The 13,330-nt window shown below is 63.7% G+C and overlaps 10 non-coding genes across 10 annotated transcripts; all 10 read right to left on the minus strand.

Moving 5' to 3' along the window:
• Positions 1 to 489: 489 nt before the first annotated feature.
• LOC134518071 (5S ribosomal RNA) lies at positions 490 to 608 on the minus strand. The gene has a single exon (XR_010071865.1). It is a non-coding gene; the product is annotated as a 5S ribosomal RNA (ribosomal RNA).
• A 1,148-nt stretch (positions 609 to 1,756) lies between these two features.
• On the minus strand, positions 1,757 to 1,875 carry LOC134518052 (5S ribosomal RNA). The gene has a single exon (XR_010071847.1). It is a non-coding gene; the product is annotated as a 5S ribosomal RNA (ribosomal RNA).
• Positions 1,876 to 3,024: 1,149 nt separating this feature from the next.
• Positions 3,025 to 3,143, minus strand: LOC134518043 (5S ribosomal RNA). Its single transcript, XR_010071839.1, has one exon. It is a non-coding gene; the product is annotated as a 5S ribosomal RNA (ribosomal RNA).
• Positions 3,144 to 4,396: 1,253 nt separating this feature from the next.
• On the minus strand, positions 4,397 to 4,515 carry LOC134518044 (5S ribosomal RNA). Its single transcript, XR_010071840.1, has one exon. It is a non-coding gene; the product is annotated as a 5S ribosomal RNA (ribosomal RNA).
• A 1,149-nt stretch (positions 4,516 to 5,664) lies between these two features.
• Positions 5,665 to 5,783, minus strand: LOC134518050 (5S ribosomal RNA). Its single transcript, XR_010071846.1, has one exon. It is a non-coding gene; the product is annotated as a 5S ribosomal RNA (ribosomal RNA).
• Positions 5,784 to 6,932: 1,149 nt separating this feature from the next.
• Positions 6,933 to 7,051, minus strand: LOC134518047 (5S ribosomal RNA). Its single transcript, XR_010071843.1, has one exon. It is a non-coding gene; the product is annotated as a 5S ribosomal RNA (ribosomal RNA).
• Positions 7,052 to 8,200: 1,149 nt separating this feature from the next.
• Positions 8,201 to 8,319, minus strand: LOC134518048 (5S ribosomal RNA). The gene has a single exon (XR_010071844.1). It is a non-coding gene; the product is annotated as a 5S ribosomal RNA (ribosomal RNA).
• Positions 8,320 to 9,468: 1,149 nt separating this feature from the next.
• On the minus strand, positions 9,469 to 9,587 carry LOC134518045 (5S ribosomal RNA). The gene has a single exon (XR_010071841.1). It is a non-coding gene; the product is annotated as a 5S ribosomal RNA (ribosomal RNA).
• Positions 9,588 to 10,736: 1,149 nt separating this feature from the next.
• Positions 10,737 to 10,855, minus strand: LOC134518046 (5S ribosomal RNA). The gene has a single exon (XR_010071842.1). It is a non-coding gene; the product is annotated as a 5S ribosomal RNA (ribosomal RNA).
• A 1,713-nt stretch (positions 10,856 to 12,568) lies between these two features.
• Positions 12,569 to 12,687, minus strand: LOC134518049 (5S ribosomal RNA). The gene has a single exon (XR_010071845.1). It is a non-coding gene; the product is annotated as a 5S ribosomal RNA (ribosomal RNA).
• Between the last annotated feature and the right edge of the window lie 643 nt (positions 12,688 to 13,330).

Consider the following 13,330-nt stretch of genomic DNA (forward strand, 5'->3'; position numbering starts at 1 on the left):
GCCTGCCGCAACCACACACGCACCTGCCCCCCCCGACACAACCCCCCACCCGCAACACCAAAACGCTCAACACCCCTCCGCCCGCCGCCAAAAGCCTACAGCACCCAACATGCCACGCGCAACACTCCAGAAAACCTCCACACCCCTGCCACACGGCCCGCAGCCCCACGCACCCGCCCGCCTGCCGCAACTACACCCGCACCTGCCCCAACACAGCCCCCCAAAATACTTACACACCACTCCCACACGCCCCGCGCCCTCCAGCCCCACACACCCACCCGCCTGCCGCAACACCCCACTCGCAACACCAAAACACTCAACACCCCCCCGCCTGCCGGCAAAAGCCTACAACAGCCCAAAAAACCTCCACAAGCCTCCCACGCGCCCCGCAGCCCCACACACCCACCCGCCTGCCGCAACCACGCCCGCACCTGCCCCCCTGCCGGACGCAACAGCAAAACGCGCAGCACCCCTCCGCCCGCCGGCAAAAGCCTACAGCACCCGGTATTCCCAGGCGGTCTCCCATCCAAGTACTAACCGGGCCCGACCCTGCTTAGCTTCCGAGATCAGACGAGATCGGGCGTTCTCAGGGTGGTATGGCCGTAGGCACCCCTCTGCCCCACAACAGCCCTCTCCACACCCACCGCCCACACCGCCCTCCCGCACTCACACACACCCCGACGCCCACAACAACGCCTCACACCACACACACACACACAAACACACACACAACACACGCACCTACCCACAACACACCTCACACAAAACAACACCCCACACGCAACACCACGCAAAAAATACACACCCCTCACCACACGCACCCTGCCCTACACACACACACACACACACGCCTCACACAACAACACACGCACCTGACACAACACAACACCCCACACACAACACCACTAAGTACTTACACCACACTCACGCACCACACACGCCCTACGGCCCCACACACCCTCCCTCCTCCCGCAACAACACACGCACCTGCCCCGACGCCTGCCAGAATACCCCACTCGCAACACCACAACGCTCGCCAGACGCTACGCCCGACGCCAAAAGCCTACAGCACCCAACACCCCAAAAGACCTCCACACCCCTGCTACACGCCCCGCAGCCCCGCACACCCACCCGCCTGCCGCAACACCCCACTCGCAACACCAAAACACTCAACGCCCCCCCGCCTGCCGGCAAAAGCCTACAGCACCCAACAACCCAAAAAACCTCCACAAGCCTCCCACGTGCCCTGCAGCCCCGCACACCCACCCGCCTGCCGCAACCACACACGCACCTGCCCCCCCGACACAACCCCCCACCCGCAACACCAAAACGCTCAACACCCCTCCGCCCGCCGCCAAAAGCCTACAGCACCCAACATGCCACGCGCAACACTCCAGAAAACCTCCACACCCCTGCCACACGGCCCGCAGCCCCACACACCCGCCCGCCTGCCGCAACTACACCTGCACCTGCCCCAACACAGCCCCCCAAAATACTTACACACCACTCCCACACGCCCCGCGCCCTCCAGCCCCACACACCCACCCGCCTGCCGCAACACCCCACTCGCAACACCAAAACACTCAACACCCCCCCGCCTGCCGGCAAAAGCCTACAACAGCCCAAAAAACCTCCACAAGCCTCCCACGCGCCCCGCAGCCCCACACACCCACCCGCCTGCCGCAACCACGCCCGCACCTGCCCCCCTGCCGGACGCAACAGCAAAACGCGCAGCACCCCTCCGCCCGCCGGCAAAAGCCTACAGCACCCGGTATTCCCAGGCGGTCTCCCATCCAAGTACTAACCGGGCCCAACCCTGCTTAGCTTCCGAGATCAGACGAGATCGGGCGTTCTCAGGGTGGTATGGCCGTAGGCACCCCTCTGCCCCACAACAGCCCTCTCCACACCCACCGCCCACACCGCCCTCCCGCACTCACACACACCCCGACGCCCACAACAACGCCTCACACCACACACACACACACAAACACACACACAACACACGCACCTACCCACAACACACCTCACACAAAACAACACCCCACACGCAACACCACGCAAAAAATACACACCCCTCACCACACGCACCCTGCCCTACACACACACACACACACACGCCTCACACAACAACACACGCACCTGACACAACACAACACCCCACACACAACACCACTAAGTACTTACACCACACTCACGCACCACACACGCCCTACGGCCCCACACACCCTCCCTCCTCCCGCAACAACACACGCACCTGCCCCGACGCCTGCCAGAATACCCCACTCGCAACACCACAACGCTCGCCAGACGCTACGCCCGACGCCAAAAGCCTACAGCACCCAACACCCCAAAAGACCTCCACACCCCTGCTACACGCCCCGCAGCCCCGCACACCCACCCGCCTGCCGCAACACCCCACTCGCAACACCAAAACACTCAACGCCCCCCCGCCTGCCGGCAAAAGCCTACAGCACCCAACAACCCAAAAAACCTCCACAAGCCTCCCACGTGCCCTGCAGCCCCGCACACCCACCCGCCTGCCGCAACCACACACGCACCTGCCCCCCCCGACACAACCCCCCACCCGCAACACCAAAACGCTCAACACCCCTCCGCCCGCCGCCAAAAGCCTACAGCACCCAACATGCCACGCGCAACACTCCAGAAAACCTCCACACCCCTGCCACACGGCCCGCAGCCCCACGCACCCGCCCGCCTGCCGCAACTACACCCGCACCTGCCCCAACACAGCCCCCCAAAATACTTACACACCACTCCCACACGCCCCGCGCCCTCCAGCCCCACACACCCACCCGCCTGCCGCAACACCCCACTCGCAACACCAAAACACTCAACACCCCCCCGCCTGCCGGCAAAAGCCTACAACAGCCCAAAAAACCTCCACAAGCCTCCCACGCGCCCCGCAGCCCCACACACCCACCCGCCTGCCGCAACCACGCCCGCACCTGCCCCCCTGCCGGACGCAACAGCAAAACGCGCAGCACCCCTCCGCCCGCCGGCAAAAGCCTACAGCACCCGGTATTCCCAGGCGGTCTCCCATCCAAGTACTAACCGGGCCCGACCCTGCTTAGCTTCCGAGATCAGACGAGATCGGGCGTTCTCAGGGTGGTATGGCCGTAGGCACCCCTCTGCCCCACAACAGCCCTCTCCACACCCACCGCCCACACCGCCCTCCCGCACTCACACACACCCCGACGCCCACAACAACGCCTCACACCACACACACACACACAAACACACACACAACACACGCACCTACCCACAACACACCTCACACAAAACAACACCCCACACGCAACACCACGCAAAAAATACACACCCCTCACCACACGCACCCTGCCCTACACACACACACACACACACGCCTCACACAACAACACACGCACCTGACACAACACAACACCCCACACACAACACCACTAAGTACTTACACCACACTCACGCACCACACACGCCCTACGGCCCCACACACCCTCCCTCCTCCCGCAACAACACACGCACCTGCCCCGACGCCTGCCAGAATACCCCACTCGCAACACCACAACGCTCGCCAGACGCTACGCCCGACGCCAAAAGCCTACAGCACCCAACACCCCAAAAGACCTCCACACCCCTGCTACACGCCCCGCAGCCCCGCGCACCCACCCGCCTGCCGCAACACCCCACTCGCAACACCAAAACACTCAACGCCCCCCCGCCTGCCGGCAAAAGCCTACAGCACCCAACAACCCAAAAAACCTCCACAAGCCTCCCACGTGCCCTGCAGCCCCGCACACCCACCCGCCTGCCGCAACCACACACGCACCTGCCCCCCCCGACACAACCCCCCACCCGCAACACCAAAACGCTCAACACCCCTCCGCCCGCCGCCAAAAGCCTACAGCACCCAACATGCCACGCGCAACACTCCAGAAAACCTCCACACCCCTGCCACACGGCCCGCAGCCCCACACACCCGCCCGCCTGCCGCAACTACACCTGCACCTGCCCCAACACAGCCCCCCAAAATACTTACACACCACTCCCACACGCCCCGCGCCCTCCAGCCCCACACACCCACCCGCCTGCCGCAACACCCCACTCGCAACACCAAAACACTCAACACCCCCCCGCCTGCCGGCAAAAGCCTACAACAGCCCAAAAAACCTCCACAAGCCTCCCACGCGCCCCGCAGCCCCACACACCCACCCGCCTGCCGCAACCACGCCCGCACCTGCCCCCCTGCCGGACGCAACAGCAAAACGCGCAGCACCCCTCCGCCCGCCACGCGCCCCGCAGCCCCACACACCCACCCGCCTGCCGCAACCACGCCCGCACCTGCCCCCCTGCCGGACGCAACAGCAAAACGCGCAGCACCCCTCCGCCCGCCGGCAAAAGCCTACAGCACCCGGTATTCCCAGGCGGTCTCCCATCCAAGTACTAACCGGGCCCGACCCTGCTTAGCTTCCGAGATCAGACGAGATCGGGCGTTCTCAGGGTGGTATGGCCGTAGGCACCCCTCTGCCCCACAACAGCCCTCTCCACACCCACCGCCCACACCGCCCTCCCGCACTCACACACACCCCGACGCCCACAACAACGCCTCACACCACACACACACACACAAACACACACACAACACACGCACCTACCCACAACACACCTCACACAAAACAACACCCCACACGCAACACCACGCAAAAAATACACACCCCTCACCACACGCACCCTGCCCTACACACACACACACACACACGCCTCACACAACAACACACGCACCTGACACAACACAACACCCCACACACAACACCACTAAGTACTTACACCACACTCACGCACCACACACGCCCTACGGCCCCACACACCCTCCCTCCTCCCGCAACAACACACGCACCTGCCCCGACGCCTGCCAGAATACCCCACTCGCAACACCACAACGCTCGCCAGACGCTACGCCCGACGCCAAAAGCCTACAGCACCCAACACCCCAAAAGACCTCCACACCCCTGCTACACGCCCCGCAGCCCCGCACACCCACCCGCCTGCCGCAACACCCCACTCGCAACACCAAAACACTCAACGCCCCCCCGCCTGCCGGCAAAAGCCTACAGCACCCAACAACCCAAAAAACCTCCACAAGCCTCCCACGTGCCCTGCAGCCCCGCACACCCACCCGCCTGCCGCAACCACACACGCACCTGCCCCCCCCGACACAACCCCCCACCCGCAACACCAAAACGCTCAACACCCCTCCGCCCGCCGCCAAAAGCCTACAGCACCCAACATGCCACGCGCAACACTCCAGAAAACCTCCACACCCCTGCCACACGGCCCGCAGCCCCACGCACCCGCCCGCCTGCCGCAACTACACCCGCACCTGCCCCAACACAGCCCCCCAAAATACTTACACACCACTCCCACACGCCCCGCGCCCTCCAGCCCCACACACCCACCCGCCTGCCGCAACACCCCACTCGCAACACCAAAACACTCAACACCCCCCCGCCTGCCGGCAAAAGCCTACAACAGCCCAAAAAACCTCCACAAGCCTCCCACGCGCCCCGCAGCCCCACACACCCACCCGCCTGCCGCAACCACGCCCGCACCTGCCCCCCTGCCGGACGCAACAGCAAAACGCGCAGCACCCCTCCGCCCGCCGGCAAAAGCCTACAGCACCCGGCATTCCCAGGCGGTCTCCCATCCAAGTACTAACCGGGCCCGACCCTGCTTAGCTTCCGAGATCAGACAAGATCGGGCGTTCTCAGGGTGGTATGGCCGTAGGCACCCCTCTGCCCCACAACAGCCCTCTCCACACCCACCGCCCACACCGCCCTCCCGCACTCACACACACCCCGACGCCCACAACAACGCCTCACACCACACACACACACACAAACACACACACAACACACGCACCTACCCACAACACACCTCACACAAAACAACACCCCACACGCAACACCACGCAAAAAATACACACCCCTCACCACACGCACCCTGCCCTACACACACACACACACACACGCCTCACACAACAACACACGCACCTGACACAACACAACACCCCACACACAACACCACTAAGTACTTACACCACACTCACGCACCACACACGCCCTACGGCCCCACACACCCTCCCTCCTCCCGCAACAACACACGCACCTGCCCCGACGCCTGCCAGAATACCCCACTCGCAACACCACAACGCTCGCCAGACGCTACGCCCGACGCCAAAAGCCTACAGCACCCAACACCCCAAAAGACCTCCACACCCCTGCTACACGCCCCGCAGCCCCGCACACCCACCCGCCTGCCGCAACACCCCACTCGCAACACCAAAACACTCAACGCCCCCCCGCCTGCCGGCAAAAGCCTACAGCACCCAACAACCCAAAAAACCTCCACAAGCCTCCCACGTGCCCTGCAGCCCCGCACACCCACCCGCCTGCCGCAACCACACACGCACCTGCCCCCCCCGACACAACCCCCCACCCGCAACACCAAAACGCTCAACACCCCTCCGCCCGCCGCCAAAAGCCTACAGCACCCAACATGCCACGCGCAACACTCCAGAAAACCTCCACACCCCTGCCACACGGCCCGCAGCCCCACGCACCCGCCCGCCTGCCGCAACTACACCCGCACCTGCCCCAACACAGCCCCCCAAAATACTTACACACCACTCCCACACGCCCCGCGCCCTCCAGCCCCACACACCCACCCGCCTGCCGCAACACCCCACTCGCAACACCAAAACACTCAACACCCCCCCGCCTGCCGGCAAAAGCCTACAACAGCCCAAAAAACCTCCACAAGCCTCCCACGCGCCCCACAGCCCCACACACCCACCCGCCTGCCGCAACCACGCCCGCACCTGCCCCCCTGCCGGACGCAACAGCAAAACGCGCAGCACCCCTCCGCCCGCCGGCAAAAGCCTACAGCACCCGGTATTCCCAGGCGGTCTCCCATCCAAGTACTAACCGGGCCCGACCCTGCTTAGCTTCCGAGATCAGACGAGATCGGGCGTTCTCAGGGTGGTATGGCCATAGGCACCCCTCTGCCCCACAACAGCCCTCTCCACACCCACCGCCCACACCGCCCTCCCGCACTCACACACACCCCGACGCCCACAACAACGCCTCACACCACACACACACACACAAACACACACACAACACACGCACCTACCCACAACACACCTCACACAAAACAACACCCCACACGCAACACCACGCAAAAAATACACACCCCTCACCACACGCACCCTGCCCTACACACACACACACACACACGCCTCACACAACAACACACGCACCTGACACAACACAACACCCCACACACAACACCACTAAGTACTTACACCACACTCACGCACCACACACGCCCTACGGCCCCACACACCCTCCCTCCTCCCGCAACAACACACGCACCTGCCCCGACGCCTGCCAGAATACCCCACTCGCAACACCACAACGCTCGCCAGACGCTACGCCCGACGCCAAAAGCCTACAGCACCCAACACCCCAAAAGACCTCCACACCCCTGCTACACGCCCCGCAGCCCCGCACACCCACCCGCCTGCCGCAACACCCCACTCGCAACACCAAAACACTCAACGCCCCCCCGCCTGCCGGCAAAAGCCTACAGCACCCAACAACCCAAAAAACCTCCACAAGCCTCCCACGTGCCCTGCAGCCCCGCACACCCACCCGCCTGCCGCAACCACACACGCACCTGCCCCCCCCGACACAACCCCCCACCCGCAACACCAAAACGCTCAACACCCCTCCGCCCGCCGCCAAAAGCCTACAGCACCCAACATGCCACGCGCAACACTCCAGAAAACCTCCACACCCCTGCCACACGGCCCGCAGCCCCACGCACCCGCCCGCCTGCCGCAACTACACCCGCACCTGCCCCAACACAGCCCCCCAAAATACTTACACACCACTCCCACACGCCCCGCGCCCTCCAGCCCCACACACCCACCCGCCTGCCGCAACACCCCACTCGCAACACCAAAACACTCAACACCCCCCCGCCTGCCGGCAAAAGCCTACAACAGCCCAAAAAACCTCCACAAGCCTCCCACGCGCCCCACAGCCCCACACACCCACCCGCCTGCCGCAACCACGCCCGCACCTGCCCCCCTGCCGGACGCAACAGCAAAACGCGCAGCACCCCTCCGCCCGCCGGCAAAAGCCTACAGCACCCGGTATTCCCAGGCGGTCTCCCATCCAAGTACTAACCGGGCCCGACCCTGCTTAGCTTCCGAGATCAGACGAGATCGGGCGTTCTCAGGGTGGTATGGCCATAGGCACCCCTCTGCCCCACAACAGCCCTCTCCACACCCACCGCCCACACCGCCCTCCCGCACTCACACACACCCCGACGCCCACAACAACGCCTCACACCACACACACACACACAAACACACACACAACACACGCACCTACCCACAACACACCTCACACAAAACAACACCCCACACGCAACACCACGCAAAAAATACACACCCCTCACCACACGCACCCTGCCCTACACACACACACACACACACGCCTCACACAACAACACACGCACCTGACACAACACAACACCCCACACACAACACCACTAAGTACTTACACCACACTCACGCACCACACACGCCCTACGGCCCCACACACCCTCCCTCCTCCCGCAACAACACACGCACCTGCCCCGACGCCTGCCAGAATACCCCACTCGCAACACCACAACGCTCGCCAGACGCTACGCCCGACGCCAAAAGCCTACAGCACCCAACACCCCAAAAGACCTCCACACCCCTGCTACACGCCCCGCAGCCCCGCACACCCACCCGCCTGCCGCAACACCCCACTCGCAACACCAAAACACTCAACGCCCCCCCGCCTGCCGGCAAAAGCCTACAGCACCCAACAACCCAAAAAACCTCCACAAGCCTCCCACGTGCCCTGCAGCCCCGCACACCCACCCGCCTGCCGCAACCACACACGCACCTGCCCCCCCCGACACAACCCCCCACCCGCAACACCAAAACGCTCAACACCCCTCCGCCCGCCGCCAAAAGCCTACAGCACCCAACATGCCACGCGCAACACTCCAGAAAACCTCCACACCCCTGCCACACGGCCCGCAGCCCCACGCACCCGCCCGCCTGCCGCAACTACACCCGCACCTGCCCCAACACAGCCCCCCAAAATACTTACACACCACTCCCACACGCCCCGCGCCCTCCAGCCCCACACACCCACCCGCCTGCCGCAACACCCCACTCGCAACACCAAAACACTCAACACCCCCCCGCCTGCCGGCAAAAGCCTACAACAGCCCAAAAAACCTCCACAAGCCTCCCACGCGCCCCGCAGCCCCACACACCCACCCGCCTGCCGCAACCACGCCCGCACCTGCCCCCCTGCCGGACGCAACAGCAAAACGCGCAGCACCCCTCCGCCCGCCGGCAAAAGCCTACAGCACCCGGTATTCCCAGGCGGTCTCCCATCCAAGTACTAACCGGGCCCGACCCTGCTTAGCTTCCGAGATCAGACGAGATCGGGCGTTCTCAGGGTGGTATGGCCGTAGGCACCCCTCTGCCCCACAACAGCCCTCTCCACACCCACCGCCCACACCGCCCTCCCGCACTCACACACACCCCGACGCCCACAACAACGCCTCACACCACACACACACACACAAACACACACACAACACACGCACCTACCCACAACACACCTCACACAAAACAACACCCCACACGCAACACCACGCAAAAAATACACACCCCTCACCACACGCACCCTGCCCTACACACACACACACACACACGCCTCACACAACAACACACGCACCTGACACAACACAACACCCCACACACAACACCACTAAGTACTTACACCACACTCACGCACCACACACGCCCTACGGCCCCACACACCCTCCCTCCTCCCGCAACAACACACGCACCTGCCCCGACGCCTGCCAGAATACCCCACTCGCAACACCACAACGCTCGCCAGACGCTACGCCCGACGCCAAAAGCCTACAGCACCCAACACCCCAAAAGACCTCCACACCCCTGCTACACGCCCCGCAGCCCCGCACACCCACCCGCCTGCCGCAACACCCCACTCGCAACACCAAAACACTCAACGCCCCCCCGCCTGCCGGCAAAAGCCTACAGCACCCAACAACCCAAAAAACCTCCACAAGCCTCCCACGTGCCCTGCAGCCCCGCACACCCACCCGCCTGCCGCAACCACACACGCACCTGCCCCCCCCGACACAACCCCCCACCCGCAACACCAAAACGCTCAACACCCCTCCGCCCGCCGCCAAAAGCCTACAGCACCCAACATGCCACGCGCAACACTCCAGAAAACCTCCACACCCCTGCCACACGGCCCGCAGCCCCACGCACCCGCCCGCCTGCCGCAACTACACCCGCACCTGCCCCAACACAGCCCCCCAAAATACTTACACACCACTCCCACACGCCCCGCGCCCTCCAGCCCCACACACCCACCCGCCTGCCGCAACACCCCACTCGCAACACCAAAACACTCAACACCCCCCCGCCTGCCGGCAAAAGCCTACAACAGCCCAAAAAACCTCCACAAGCCTCCCACGCGCCCCGCAGCCCCACACACCCACCCGCCTGCCGCAACCACGCCCGCACCTGCCCCCCTGCCGGACGCAACAGCAAAACGCGCAGCACCCCTCCGCCCGCCGGCAAAAGCCTACAGCACCCGGTATTCCCAGGCGGTCTCCCATCCAAGTACTAACCGGGCCCGACCCTGCTTAGCTTCCGAGATCAGACGAGATCGGGCGTTCTCAGGGTGGTATGGCCGTAGGCACCCCTCTGCCCCACAACAGCCCTCTCCACACCCACCGCCCACACCGCCCTCCCGCACTCACACACACCCCGACGCCCACAACAACGCCTCACACCACACACACACACACAAACACACACACAACACACGCACCTACCCACAACACACCTCACACAAAACAACACCCCACACGCAACACCACGCAAAAAATACACACCCCTCACCACACGCACCCTGCCCTACACACACACACACACACACGCCTCACACAACAACACACGCACCTGACACAACACAACACCCCACACACAACACCACTAAGTACTTACACCACACTCACGCACCACACACGCCCTACGGCCCCACACACCCTCCCTCCTCCCGCAACAACACACGCACCTGCCCCGACGCCTGCCAGAATACCCCACTCGCAACACCACAACGCTCGCCAGACGCTACGCCCGACGCCAAAAGCCTACAGCACCCAACACCCCAAAAGACCTCCACACCCCTGCTACACGCCCCGCAGCCCCGCACACCCACCCGCCTGCCGCAACACCCCACTCGCAACACCAAAACACTCAACGCCCCCCCGCCTGCCGGCAAAAGCCTACAGCACCCAACAACCCAAAAAACCTCCACAAGCCTCCCACGTGCCCTGCAGCCCCGCACACCCACCCGCCTGCCGCAACCACACACGCACCTGCCCCCCCCGACACAACCCCCCACCCGCAACACCAAAACGCTCAACACCCCTCCGCCCGCCGCCAAAAGCCTACAGCACCCAACATGCCACGCGCAACACTCCAGAAAACCTCCACACCCCTGCCACACGGCCCGCAGCCCCACGCACCCGCCCGCCTGCCGCAACTACACCCGCACCTGCCCCAACACAGCCCCCCAAAATACTTACACACCACTCCCACACGCCCCGCGCCCTCCAGCCCCACACACCCACCCGCCTGCCGCAACACCCCACTCGCAACACCAAAACACTCAACACCCCCCCGCCTGCCGGCAAAAGCCTACAACAGCCCAAAAAACCTCCACAAGCCTCCCACGCGCCCCGCAGCCCCACACACCCACCCGCCTGCCGCAACCATACACGCACCTGCCCCCCCGACACAACCCCCCACCCGCAACACCAAAACGCTCAACACCCCTCCGCCCGCCGCCAAAAGCCTACAGCACCCAACATGCCACGCGCAACACTCCAGAAAACCTCCACACCCCTGCCACACGGCCCGCAGCCCCACACACCCGCCCGCCTGCCGCAACTACACCCGCACCTGCCCCAACACAGCCCCCCAAAATAATTACACACCACTCCCACACGCCCCGCGCCCTCCAGCCCCACACACCCACCCGCCTGCCGCAACACCCCACTCGCAACACCAAAACACTCAACACCCCCCCGCCTGCCGGCAAAAGCCTACAACAGCCCAAAAAACCTCCACAAGCCTCCCACGCGCCCTGCAGCCCCACACACCCACCCGCCTCACACAACAACACACGCACCTGCCCTAATATCCCACTCGCAACACCACAACGCTCTACAGCCCCTCCGCCCGACGCCAAAACCCTACAGCACCCGATACCCCAAAAAACGTCCAGAAGCCTCCCATGTACCCCACAGCCCCACACACTCACCCGCCTGCCGCAGCAACACCCGCACCTGCCCCCCTGCCAGACGCAACAGCAAAACACACAGCGCCCCTCCGCCCGCCAGCAAAGGCCTACAGCACCCAATATTCCCAGGCGGTCTCCCATCCAAGTACTAACTGGGCCCGACCCTGCTTACCTTCCGAGATCAGATGAGATCGGGCGTTCTCAGGGTGGTATGGCTGTAGGCACCCCTCTGCCCCACAACAGCCCTCTCCACACCCACCGCCCACACCGCCCTCCTACACTCACCCACACCCCCACGCACACTCCACCACCCACAAGAACGCCTCACACCACACCACACACACATACACAAACACACAAAGACACGCACCTACCCACAACACAACACCCCACACGCAACACCCCACAAAAATACACACCCCTCACCACACGCACCCTGCCCTACACACACGCACACACACTCACTTACTGCAACACCTGCACCTGCCCCCTCGACGCAACACCCCACCCGCAACATGCCAAACACCATCACAATGGCCACTCCCCACATCCTGTTGTATACCATAGTGTACATTGCTCTATGCAGTTGTCATACAGTTTTTTGAGCGTCCCCTGAAATACTTCAGTCCTCTTATAATCCACAGTCTTTACCCATCTCCCTCTGTACCCATTTAAATCTGCAGATGAGTTTCCTCATTTTTCTTGCCCGTCTTTTCATACCCTACAAATTTATTTCCAGCAGATGGCAACGTGGCTGCACTGTTGCTGATATTGTCCTGTTTCTACTTTGGTCTCTGGAGACCCTGCAGCAGGACAAGCTCCCAGGGGCTCATGAGTCTTCTGCATGGCCAGTGGCCAGGCAGTGG

This window comes from Chroicocephalus ridibundus, chromosome 6, assembly GCF_963924245.1.
Source record: "Chroicocephalus ridibundus chromosome 6, bChrRid1.1, whole genome shotgun sequence".
NCBI classification, from domain to species: Eukaryota; Metazoa; Chordata; class Aves; order Charadriiformes; family Laridae; genus Chroicocephalus; species Chroicocephalus ridibundus.